This window comes from Watersipora subatra, chromosome 2 (assembly GCF_963576615.1).
Source record: "Watersipora subatra chromosome 2, tzWatSuba1.1, whole genome shotgun sequence".
In the NCBI taxonomy this organism is placed as follows: Eukaryota; Metazoa; Bryozoa; class Gymnolaemata; order Cheilostomatida; family Watersiporidae; genus Watersipora; species Watersipora subatra.
This window is the reverse complement of record NC_088709.1, coordinates 27076584-27089094: the sequence shown is the minus strand read 5'-3', so window position 1 is coordinate 27089094 and position 12511 is coordinate 27076584.

Below are 12511 nucleotides of genomic sequence, written 5' to 3'. Positions count from 1 at the left end.
AGCATGCAGTGAGGGTGCGCATACTGCTCTGCTGAAACGATTAAATGTTCTTAATTTTATACTTTTACTTTCGTTTTACTCTCTAACTTCTTTCCTTTGCTTGGGCTGTTTGTTTTGGACCCTGGGTCAGCAGTAGGGCTTGCAGGAGTCGCATAGCTGTCAATTGTTTTGCTTGACCACATCATTGACATAATTGACTCACAGCAGTGTGAGTCTTCTTCCTCCACCAGAGTTGACGCAGCTCAGTCATCAGTTGACTCTTGAACGATGTACCCTGGTTGGCATGGATATTCTTTGGAAAACCCATGTAGCCAATGACTCATTTTTCAAATGCAATTGCTACCATAGGTGATGTAGCCTCTGGAAGGCTATGGCATCTTGCAATGTTGTAAAGTAGTCCATTAGCACCAGAATCCACTTATTCCCCCTCAGAGTTTCTCGCATTAGTCCCACCTGTCTATGCCACACACAGTCTATGCCTGTCTCTGCCCATTTTGGTTTCACCGTACTTGATACCTGACAACACTTGATCAGACCTTTTACTGGGGTGGTCATATTTGGCTAGTACCAGGTCAGTCGCAGCCGGCTGATCGTCATGCCCACCCTAGCGTGAGCAAGGGCGTGAGTCGGCTAGTGAGCATACCATGCACCATCGTGGCTAGCCATGAGAAGAGGTTTGAGCCTTTAGTACTACACTGGATTATAGTCTGAGGAAAGAACAAGTTTTATGCAGCTGGCAGAGTTCTTGGCCTTCTAGCTCTAGTTGATTCTAAGTCAGCTTCCTGACTGCTCAACATCATGGTACTTGGTTGTCTTTGACAATTAACTTGCATCTGTACCAGCTAATTCCTGGTGGTTTCTTTGGTCTTCAGAGTCTTCTCGCGTCATAGAGTCTCAGGGTGGCCTCAGTTGGTCCTGAGTCGGCTCTCTGGCTGCCGTAGCAGCGAATGGGCTTATTCAACTGATTGTCTTGCATGCGGTGCTGGCCACCCTCAGCACGGTGATTGGGTTTCTCTCGAGTAATTCAAAATATTCCCTCTCTCTCTCTCTAGTGAGTGAGTTTTTTTACAATTTAGTCTTCTGTCAATTACCTTCATGAGCTTGTATTGCTGGCAATCCTTGCAGGTCTGTTGGCGGATTCCTTCGGCTATCCAATGTTGGGGACCGGCTCGATGCACCAATGTAAACTAGAGTTTGGCCAACATTTCCAAACACCTGGCTATTTGGCTAGAGGGCTTCCTCTGGCAACACAGCCACTGCAGAAAGGTGTTATCCACTCATAAAAAAAGTTGTGCACCGTACAGATAGGACCAAAAACGTTTTATGACTTTTACCATGCCAAACAGCTCTTCGGGTCACACAGTAGTTTCTCCCTTCAGGGTCAGTATTTCACTGAGGAAATCTATCATGCTCTCGGAATCTCCCTATAGTTAGAATATCTCAGCTCTCACTTTGCAGTCACTAGCAGCTGTGTCCATGATTTATGGCCGACCCTAACATCGGGACCGAGGAAAGGTATTCCTTCATATTTGTAAAAGACCGCTTGCTCGTTTTGGCCTTCTTCCACTCTTCTCTCCTTTGTTTGTAAGCTGACTTAGAGGCTGAGCTATAATTATAGTGGAAAAGTCAGGTATGTAGTGTCATTAAAACTCTACCATTCCTGAAAAGCCATGTAACTTTTTGAACTCTCGGTGCTGAACTGCCTGGGTTTTTTGCATGTTGGTAGGCAACCCTGCTGCGCTCACCACATGACTTAGATACATGACTTGCCATTAGTGGAGCTCAAACTAGGATGGCTTTAATTTCAGGTTGACTTTTTTGGCAGCTGAAACATCTCCTCTAACTGCTGTATGTGAGTTCCGGGGGTAAAGGGCAATGACTATGTTATCATCCAGGTAAACTAGCAGTGTTTTTGATTGCAAACTGTGTAACACCAGCTCCATTAACCTCTGGAATGTGGCTGGTGCTGAGTCTAAATAACAAGACTTTCTACTTCAAGAGGTGAAAGCGTGTAGCGAATGCCCATTTTTCTTGTATGTCTATGTTCAGCGGTAACTGACAGTAGCCACTGTCTAGATTCAGTGTGCTAAAGTAACAGCAGCCAGAAAACACATCAAGGCTGTCGTTGAGCTGGGAAAAAGGGTAGATGTCCTGCTCAGTGACTACATTCAGCTGCGGGTAATCGACACAGTAACGCCACTTTTTATTCTTCTGCCCAACAATGACCAGCAGTAAGCTTCACGCTACACTAGAAATTTTATGATCCCTTGTCCAATAGCTCCAGAACTTAAAGCTCATATTTTGCTTTTTTATCGGGGCTCATCTATTGCCATGTTTGGCAAGTAAAATGGGTTTTCTCTTGAAGTAGAATGAAATGCTCCACTTTGAAAGTTTGTCCCATATTCCTATCTCTATTTCCAAATGTGCCCTTATAGCATGTCAGCAATTATGCCAGTCGTTCAGTCTGTCTCGGTGTTGCGCAGTTATATTAGGCCATCACATACAGATCTGTTAGGTGGGCTGGCACCCCTTCTTTTGGCAAATCTGCACCCGGAGAAGTGGTCCCCGAGTCAGAGAGTGATGGCTTGTCATACATTTAGTGATCCTCTTTTCCGGTGTACGTACCCACTGTACTAGTGGCTTAAAAGTGAAGAACAGGTTTTTCAGATAAAACCACTGTACCATGATACTTTCAATGGACCCAGGCTAGTTTAAAGTCATCGCCAGAGGCGGTCCATGCGGACACCCATCAATCACTCCCAATGGGCCGTAGTTCCTGGTCATCACCTTGCATGAAACAACTATTTCGGGTCTGGCAAGCATCCCCAGGACAGGTACTAAATGAAATTTACTGATCAGCAATCAGCTGTATCTATAGGTACAAGTCAAACGCCTGCTCTCAGACACCTCGGGTTGCTGGAACTCCAAGGTACACTACTGAGCCATCACGATGGGCATTCCTAAAATAGCATTTTTGTCAATATTTTTCACCACAAAGAACTCCAGGTCTTAGTCCCATCTGTCACTGTCACTTTCGTCCAAGTCTCTTTAGAGGGATTTGAACACATGCTTGTGTAGTATGTTTGTGGTAAAACCGGTGTCAAGCAGAAACTGAATAGGTCTCTTCTTCAACTATCCGGGGAAGAAGAACTAAGTGAGTGTAGCCGACAGAGTGCTTTTTTCCGCGTAGACTCAATGATACTGCTGCTAAGCCAAGCAGGCCTATCCTATTCAGACACTTCTGAGGCGGCAGAGGCAGCCTTCTGGAATGCCCTCAAAGCTTGACTGATCTGTCTACCTTGAACCAATACTTCCACCTTCAAAGCTGGTTTCCGACGGTGCATCAGGCTGCCATCTATTTATTGCCATCTATCATGTGTCATTTGCTGCATGAGCTGGGCAAGAGAACCAACTGCCTGGTCCTGCAGCACAGCTGCCTGTTCTTCCAGAGCTTCCTTCAAGGCCCAAACATTGGTCGACCTTCTGTCCTCAGACATAAACTGCTTGAACTCTGTCCTTGCACACACTGCCTTTTTTATGGTAGCTGCGGGTATGGCCAACAGGCGTCGCTGCAGGCCGGCATAGTTTACCGAGCAACAAAACAGCTTATCGGCCAGGTCATTCTTGGAGGGACTAGCTGGCCGCCATTTGCTACCCCAACCAGCCTTTCCACTTAGCTGGCATGCTTCTGAAGAAAGGTTGCTTTGGCCCACCTCAGAGTGGTCAGCTTATTGTGAAGCTGCCTGAGTGAAATACCAAACTAGGGGGTGGGGAAAGAGCTTCGAATGTAGCTTCTACATAGTCAGCCTGTATGCAGATTCTAGCCTCTTTTTACCAGAAGCTTGCAGAAAGTGCGGTAAGCCAAGTTTTTCAGTTGAAGCGTTGTATCTGGTTACCTCCTAAACTAGCTGATGAAGTATTCCATATCTCAAGATTTTGAGTGGTGAGATGCCTTAAACTGATGGACTGGGGCCTGAGCCCGAGATGCCATTGCTATTCTTTCAAGGACCTTTGCAAGCTGATTCATTCCTGCGTCTGCGCTCCTTGAGAGTCGGTCATCTACATTTTATTGTATTAGAAATATTGGCAACTTTCCGGGCAGCACTGCTCATGCAGCACAGTTTAGCAAAACACAGAGAAACCTCTGGTCCTACCGGAAAAAGCTCCCCAATTTCTCAGGTGGCACTGCTGTCACAACGCAGCCTATCAAATTCAAAGAAGTATTTTTTTATTACTTCCTCATGCAGTGTTCGCCAACCGCCAGGGAACAGTGATGCTGTCTCCTCCAAACTGCCAGCCATGGATCAGGAATGCTCGTGCTTTTTAACTAATTAAGGTGGACCTGGAGTCGTCTATTCCCACAACTGCCATCAAAGTAAAGGAAACTGCCACCTACTTTTATTTTCCACAAGATAGTAAAAAGCAACACTAAGTGTTAAGTGCCAATGAACTATATATTTAATAAATACATAAGTTTTTTAAGCATAGCAAGCATTAAACCACATTCAAATCATACAAATAGGGTACACATACCACTATGCCAAAATGATTGAATATTCTTCTTTTTATAATGGTACTTTAGATTGAGGCTTCGGCATTTTTCTTTGATCTACTCCTAGTTTCTTTTTCACAGTCATCTCAGTTTTTTCTTGGTAGCCTTAGCAGTGGCCGAGCCTTCCTCAGTATTTTGAAGATTAGGCACTATGAACATAGTGACCCAAAGGCCTATCGCTACAGCCCAAGTAACAGCTCTCTGCTGCAACACATGCACACTTCAGCATACTAACTCGCACAGATGCACACATATAAACATTCACTTGCTCATTCATGTACACATGCACACACCCGCAGGCACTCACACGCGCTCACACATGAAAACACCTCTATAAACACGCCTAACCACACACGCACACACGCCCTCGCACACACGCACACACACACGCACATATGCATGCACACACACACATGCACATACAGTCACACATATGTACATGTATATGTATGCACACGCATACAAACACACAAACGTAAGCACACAGACGACACACTAATACAAGCATTCTAACACACGTTTACATATAGGAGTATATGAATATGACCAAATGTACTAATAAGCATAGACAAGCTATCTGATTACTAGTTTAACTATGTTATGTAAGTTCATTGTAATCACCAGGCTACAAAATGTTACTAATAAGACCCAGAAGGTTTCTCAGTTTTTATAATGTATTCAACCTGTATTGTTTGCCAATTATACATTTTAATAAGTAATTTGAGATAAAAACAAAAGTTGCCTTTCCCAGATAATGTGAAAATAACTTCTGTAGCACGGAGAAGAAATCTAGAGAACCAAAAGCAGATGGTAGGCATAAAGTTATTGCATTTAAGTATCTACTAGCTTGCATAGGCTACAACCCACTTGTCTGTATTTTTGGGTCTATATTGCTCTGTTAGGTCAGCATTGATGTTGTAATTAGTTAATATAAACACGAAGATCTCATCATATTTTATCAACCAATACAAATTTTTCATTCGATTCGGTCTATATGTATTGATGTTAACCTGGTTCAACCAAACAGTACTGCACAAAAGATTTTGAGCCTTGAAGCTGCTCGATGAAGTTATATTTAAATGTCTCTTTTATGCAAAGAAAGAAAATAACTCCAACCTAAAAAGCATCAATCGTAAAGGATCTCAGTTAAGATACTGTAGGTCAAGGTTTTTTTATCTATTAGGTATAAATTGCAACCTAGGCAACTGCATAAATTTCAATTTTTATATCTTGTCTTTGTTGCATTATCTAACTTTTAGATTAACATAACCTAATAACTGTGTGCAGTGTGTTACCTAATGATCTACACAAGACTAGCATTCTAGCAACAAGAATGCATGTTTGAATGAATCAACTGCCTTCTTTATCGAAGACCATTTATTTATGCGAGGCGGAAAGACTTTATACATTTTTAAATAGTTTTGCTTCTACAGTAATATCACTTACATAATGCAAGTTTGTTTCTCCATGGTTATTGATGCTAAACTTATAAATACTTAATGATCTAAGGACCATAAATATGCTCAAGAGTTGCTTTGTTTTCTGTTCGTTCCTAGGTAGCAAGGTCATAATGGCATGTGATCACTCTCTTTACAATTGGTGTGAGAAAAAAGAGCCTAAATGCCTAAGTTACCGCTTTATTAAACTGCTTAGTACATGACAACATGCAAAATATATACATGTATGATACCACACTAGATCTCCTCTAAAAATTTCCAAGTTTTCTTAGCATTGCTGTTTTCATATTACAACTACCTCTTTTTGTTCTTGACTTGTTTTCAAGTATAAGAAGCCAATGGTTTCACATGTAGTAGATCGAATGCTCTTACTTTGAGTATATATTTCCTTATACCAAACATTTACTTGCATTTTAAATTGGTTTATGTAATAATAAACAATTATACCACTCTAAAATATAATGAATCACTCTTAAAAATATAATAGGTTTTTCAGCTGACAAAGAAAGTAAGAGTAAGTAAGAAATCAGCAATAAAAAGTAAGTAGGAGGTAAAAGGTTCTAATCAGCAGTTATATAAAGCAAGTGTTTCCTTATTCAATAAATTAGCACTCAAACTTCAGGTCAGTCAAATCAAATTGCATAGACATCTACAAATTTTCTAGCCTGCGTATTCCATTACTGGCCACACAGTATGAAACATGGTGCCTCCGTCGATTCTCCGCAATTACAGCCTTATAGCATGTCTTTGCCTTCTCATTTTCTCCAATAGTCTCATAGAACAGTCCCTTGTCACTTAGCTGTATCTTTCGAAAAGTCTCATATGTCCAGATATCATCAAAGGACCGTTCCGCATCTTCATGGCTGTCTCCCAGAAGCATCAGTATCTTTGGGTAAAAAGTAGGAGCAGAAGGAATGTGCGGTCTTAGTGCATCACTGATAATCTTTTTTGCTTCCTCGAGATAAGGTCTTGTTGTTGGAGAGCCATCTGGTTTCAGAGTATAGAAACACGTGACAAGATAATTCCAGTACCTTGACTCGCCCTCTGCAAAAAATGTTAGCTAATCAGGTGTTGGGGTACACATTATATTATGAGACAAGAGGGAACAACAATGGATAAAGCTAATCACCAGAGTCTGAGAAAAATACTCTTCAGCTACATTGTATTTCTAGTATTTAACACTTATCATACATCAAAAGATTTAACTGACTAGTGGTGTAGTCATCTGAATTATAATATAAAAATTGCTGCTACTTTTCGCTGGTCACAAATACCTTACCGAAGAAAAACACCTTGTCTGGCCGATCCATTCTTTCTACGTAGCTCTCTACTTCGTCTTTGTGCTCTTCATAGTATTGAATGGCCCATTTCCAAATTAAAACCTCAGCACACAGGTTTGGTCCTCTTTCTATTACACTGGCTTTGGCTTCTTGTGACTTCTTTCCATATGTTAGGGCTTTGTCTAGCATTTCCACTTTTTCTTCTTTCTTGTTTATGTGAAGTGAGTGTTGTAAAAATGCTTTTCCAATTTTTGCGTAATCGTTGGAATAAATGTTAGCATGCTCATCCTTTCCAATAATTTCAATCATTGTATTGGCACATAACAGAAGATCAATTAAGCCAGCAGACTCAACTCCTAGTGCTTCTAGCAAGTTTGTGTGTTCAAGACTTTTCCAAACATTTTGCTGGATTAATCTCGCAAGGCAATTCCACACTTCCAGCTTATATATCAGCTCGCTGGAACCTTGAAGTATGGTGAGCTGGTTAACAACAAACTGGGCCATTTCTTTTCTCTCCTTTTTGTCATGCCACTCTCCTAATTTGCTCGTTAGCATCTTGATATAGAAATAGTGGTGTGAGTAGTCGTAAGGCGGGTCTCTAGGAAGTGAGTCTTTAAAAGTCTGCAGAGCCTGTGTTCTTGTCTCTTTAGACCTTTTATGAGTGTGCAGCCAATAAGCCTGTTCTAGCTGAGCATCTTTTGTAGGCTTGTTTTCTTTGAGAAGTTGCTCAATCTCTTCTGCTGCTTTTTTAGCCTCCTTTTGCAGTGGAGGTTGTTGCGCAAGAAAAAAGAGTCCTTGGTTGCAAATTGCATGGATACTCTTTGGGTTTTTTTTTAGAGCAAGATTTATGTATTTTTCTAGGTCGTCTCCTTCTTCTTCCTTTAAAATAAGTTTTGCTGCACTGAAGTTGGCATCAGTGTACCAAATTTCTTCATCTAGTGGCTTTGTGCACATTTTCTCAACCTCCTCTTTAGAGAAGTCAGTGAACAGCGAGTATTCCCATTTTTCAAAGAATGTCTTCAAATCTCTCAGCTCTGCAACAGGTGTTTTATTTTTTTGCCAACATGAGCTGAGTCTATGTAAACATAACACAAGTATGATGAGCATTTTACATATAAGTGAACTTAGCGCTATTTGATTATGATCACATGATGCCTTATGATTATTAAAACTCAAGCATTAAACTTTGACCTCTATTACAATAATCTGGTAATAAAGGAGATTTTAAAGTAAAATAGTTAAGATTAGGATTAGAACCAGCAATGGCTAGTATATCATTTTGTGGTACATGTGCATTGTGAGTTATTACTGCAGGTATTGTGAAATACTGACACCATTGCAAAGCAGCAGTAAAGTTAATAAAGAAAGATACCTTTCAGCAGGATGGAAAGCATGTGTTTTAAGAAAGACCCAATGAATGTAGTAAACAACTCCATCTAACCAAAAAACCCTAAAGACCAACACCTCTTTTCATGTGAGCGTAACAAAACGGCACTTTTTTAGCTATAAACAATGTAATGTAATGGCATGCTTCTGTCATGTGGTGCCAATGATTGGTAGTGTTCTCATTTTTTTCTAGTATTGAGAATTACATTGCCAGAATTTTTTTATAAGCTACCTTGGGTGGTCCTAACACTTATCGAGGGCTTCTTCTGGAACTGTAAGATTAACCCAAAAGGATGCATTTTGCACCACGTCCAGCCCGATAGAGCCAGGTAGCCATTTTACTTGCCCAATGTGCGAAGGACCGATGTGGATCTTTGACTTGCCCACATTGTCAGTGCGGTACGCGGGGCCTCCAAGTTGTGGTCTAAATCCAAAAGACCCGGCAGTTTAGGGTTGAAAGCTTGCTGAAAGCTTTTTGACAGATCGGCATAAAGCAGGGCTCGAACCACCAACCCCATGATTAATATACAATGTAGAGCAATAAAACCCGCTAAAAATTATTGGAAGAATAACAAGAATGATTTGGACGTTTTTAGACTAAAAAGCAATGTTGTACCATGCATTTACATTATGTGCTTTCACTTACAGACTATTATATAAAATATAGACCAAATAATTCTAGCCAATGTTTAGCGTATCTATTAAGGTCAATTGTAATAATATTGGGGCTGAGTAATTGGCTGTGCAGCTAGAAAAAAATTAAGAAGTTGAGCTATCACATGCATGGTCATTGTTGTCGATCAGTAATAAAAACATTTGCGTTTTTTGCCACACCCATACAAGTTAGATTATATTACTTTGCTAATAACCATCAGTGGTCTAAGACTCATGTTTTTTGCCACACAAAAATACATTATGTTTATTTGTTCATGGCGGTCAGTAGCCCAGCCTATGCATTTGTGAAAATCAATAGTTATATATAAAATGCTGTTTTAGCTAAATATTAGCTTTAGTCAAATGCATATCCTTACGTAACACTTATTTTCCAAGTTTGGTACATGTAAAATGGTGTGGAAGTGTATGACTACTAAATTTGATGAGATGCTAGTGTAAGTGGATTTATAGGGCTCACATATCTAACTACACTAGGTTTCTATGTTTACCTATTGTAGCATATGAGTCAGGTTAATTTAGCCTTTTTTACCAGATTTTAAAACTAAAGTTAAGGATTCATTAAACAAATGATGAATCAGGGAAATTTCATGTTAATTCTTTTATCTTATGAAGACCAATACACTTTAACCTCACATATATTTCACATGTTTATAGCTGAAGTGCTCTATAAATACAAAACTGCCTTATTCTCAGTTTTTAATATAGTCAGAGTTGGATTATTTCTTTTGCAACAAATAATCTCATAAATGCCATGTTAATGAACTCTATTACTAATATATTAAAAGTACCAACCAGGTTCTTCCGCTGCCATTTTCTGTTGTACTACCAAGTACTGATATTGTAAAACACTTCACTAGTTGGTTGAAGCAACTATTTTCAAGAATAGTTGGGCTCTACTGAATGCAAACTGTTTTATAGCATAAGCAATTTATTGACCTGATCTGTTCGGCCAATACGATTGATAAGAATCTCATGGAAAATTTTAAATACACTGTAGTTTATGAATGGCTGATTTTTGATCATAACAGCCATTTCTATAGACAAACAATACATTGCACCAAGTAAATAGCAATTTGATTGGTTAACTTGAGGCCTTTCCCTAACTAAAGTTTCCCTTTTAGAAACTTTCCCAGTCGAGGCAATAGGAACAATAGTAAAGAATTACAAAGCAAAACTAATATTTGCAAACCTATGTTATTCCCTAATGATTTTAACGGAAGCGACACAAAGGAAAGCAATTAATAAGTTTTTAATGGCACTAAATGAGCAGCCAGTAACGGGCTACATAGGCAAGAAAACTGGTAGATCTTTATACCATTTATTAGAGCGAGCAGAATACATCTTTGCTGTATAATATATACATGTATGGTGTTTATACTATACTGCTGGTATATATATCAGCAGTATAAATATATATATCAGCAGTATATATATATACATATATATATATATATATATATATCAGCAGTATATATATATATAATAAAAAAATTGTTTCCTCACCCCGGATACCCCGCGTGGGTGGTAAATTCTGCTCTAACTCAGGTCTCCTACCAGAGACCTGAGAGTTTGAGCACTCACCTCAAGATCTTAGCTGTTCCCAATAGCGCACTTTTCTTCAACTCACCTGAGTTGATTGTTGTTGGTATTTGGGCAAGCCACATTTTATGCGCCGGTGTTATTGCGCCCAGTGCCCCAATGACTACTGGGATTACAGTTGTTCTTACATTCCAGAATTTTTCAATTTCTTCTCCAAGAGGGAGATATTTCTCTGCCTTTACTTTTTCTTTGCTGGCTTTATTGTAGTCATTATGTAGTGCTATATCAATTATAGTAGCCCTCTTGTTTTCCTTGTCTACCACCACTATATCTGGTTGGTTTGCTAGGACATGCTTGTCAGTTTGGATGTAGAAGTCCCAGAGGATCTTAGCGCGGTCATTTTCATTGACCTTACCAGGAGCTTCCCACCAGTGTTGTGGTTTATTAAGGCCATACTCATCACATAGACTTCTATACACAACACCTGTGACATGATTATGCCGCTCAGTGTATGCGTTCCCTGCTAGCTGCTTGCATCCACTGATGATGTGTTGGATGGTCTCAGGTGCATCTTTGCACAGTCTGCATCTAGGATCGTCTCCAGTGTGTTAGATTTTCGTTTGGAGTTGCCTTGTTGGGAGCACTTGCTCCTGGGCTGCCATGATTAGCGACTCTGTATTGGCCGTTAGGTTTCCTTTGTTCAGCCACATATATGTCTGGTGAAGATCGCCAACCTTAGATATTTGTTGGTGGTAAGCACCATGAAGAGGTTTCGTGTGCCAGTCAATTTCCTCATCATCAGGGCGTAGGTCCGTTGTAAGAGCAGCCGATTGAAATTCAGCTAGCAACTTATCTGAGATGGCCATGGAGGCTGCATATGCTTTGATGCTTTGCTCCTCCTCTTTCACTGTCTGCTGTACACTTTTGAGTCCCCTACCGCCATCTTTCCTATCAAGATACAATCTAGTAGTATCAGCTTTTGGGTGGAGTGCTCAATGCATGGTCAGTAGTTTACGAGTTGCTATACCTGTTTCTTTGATGGCTTCCTCAGTCCACTTTATTATGCCTGCTGGATATTTTATTACTGGCAGTGCGTAGGTATTTATTGCCATGATTTGGTTCTTGGCATTGAGCTGGCTCCGTAAGACCTGCCGAAGGCGTTTCTTGTATTCGGTAATGGCTTTGTGACATACGTCGGCTTCGTGGTTGATGTTGCTTTGCATAATCCCCAAGTACTTGTACCCTTCTTCTATATTTTTGATGGTACCATTTGGCATCCTTAGGCAATCTGTGAGCATAGAATGGTCTTTCTTAAGAATTAGCCTTCCACATTTATCAATACCGAAAGTCATTCCGATGTCCTTGCTGTATACATGAGTGAGGTGTATTAGCGAATCAATGTCCCTTTCTTTGTTAGCGTACAGCTTGATGTCATCCATGTAGAAGAGGTGGTTTATCTTGGTGCCACTCTCAAACTGGTAACCATATTGAGTCTCCTCCAGCATATTGCTTAGAGGGTTTAGGCATATGCAGAAGAGCAGCGGTGATAAGGAGTCACCTTGATAGATGCCTCGCTTAATTTGTACACTCGCCAGCTTTTTGCCATTAGCCTCCAGTTCTGT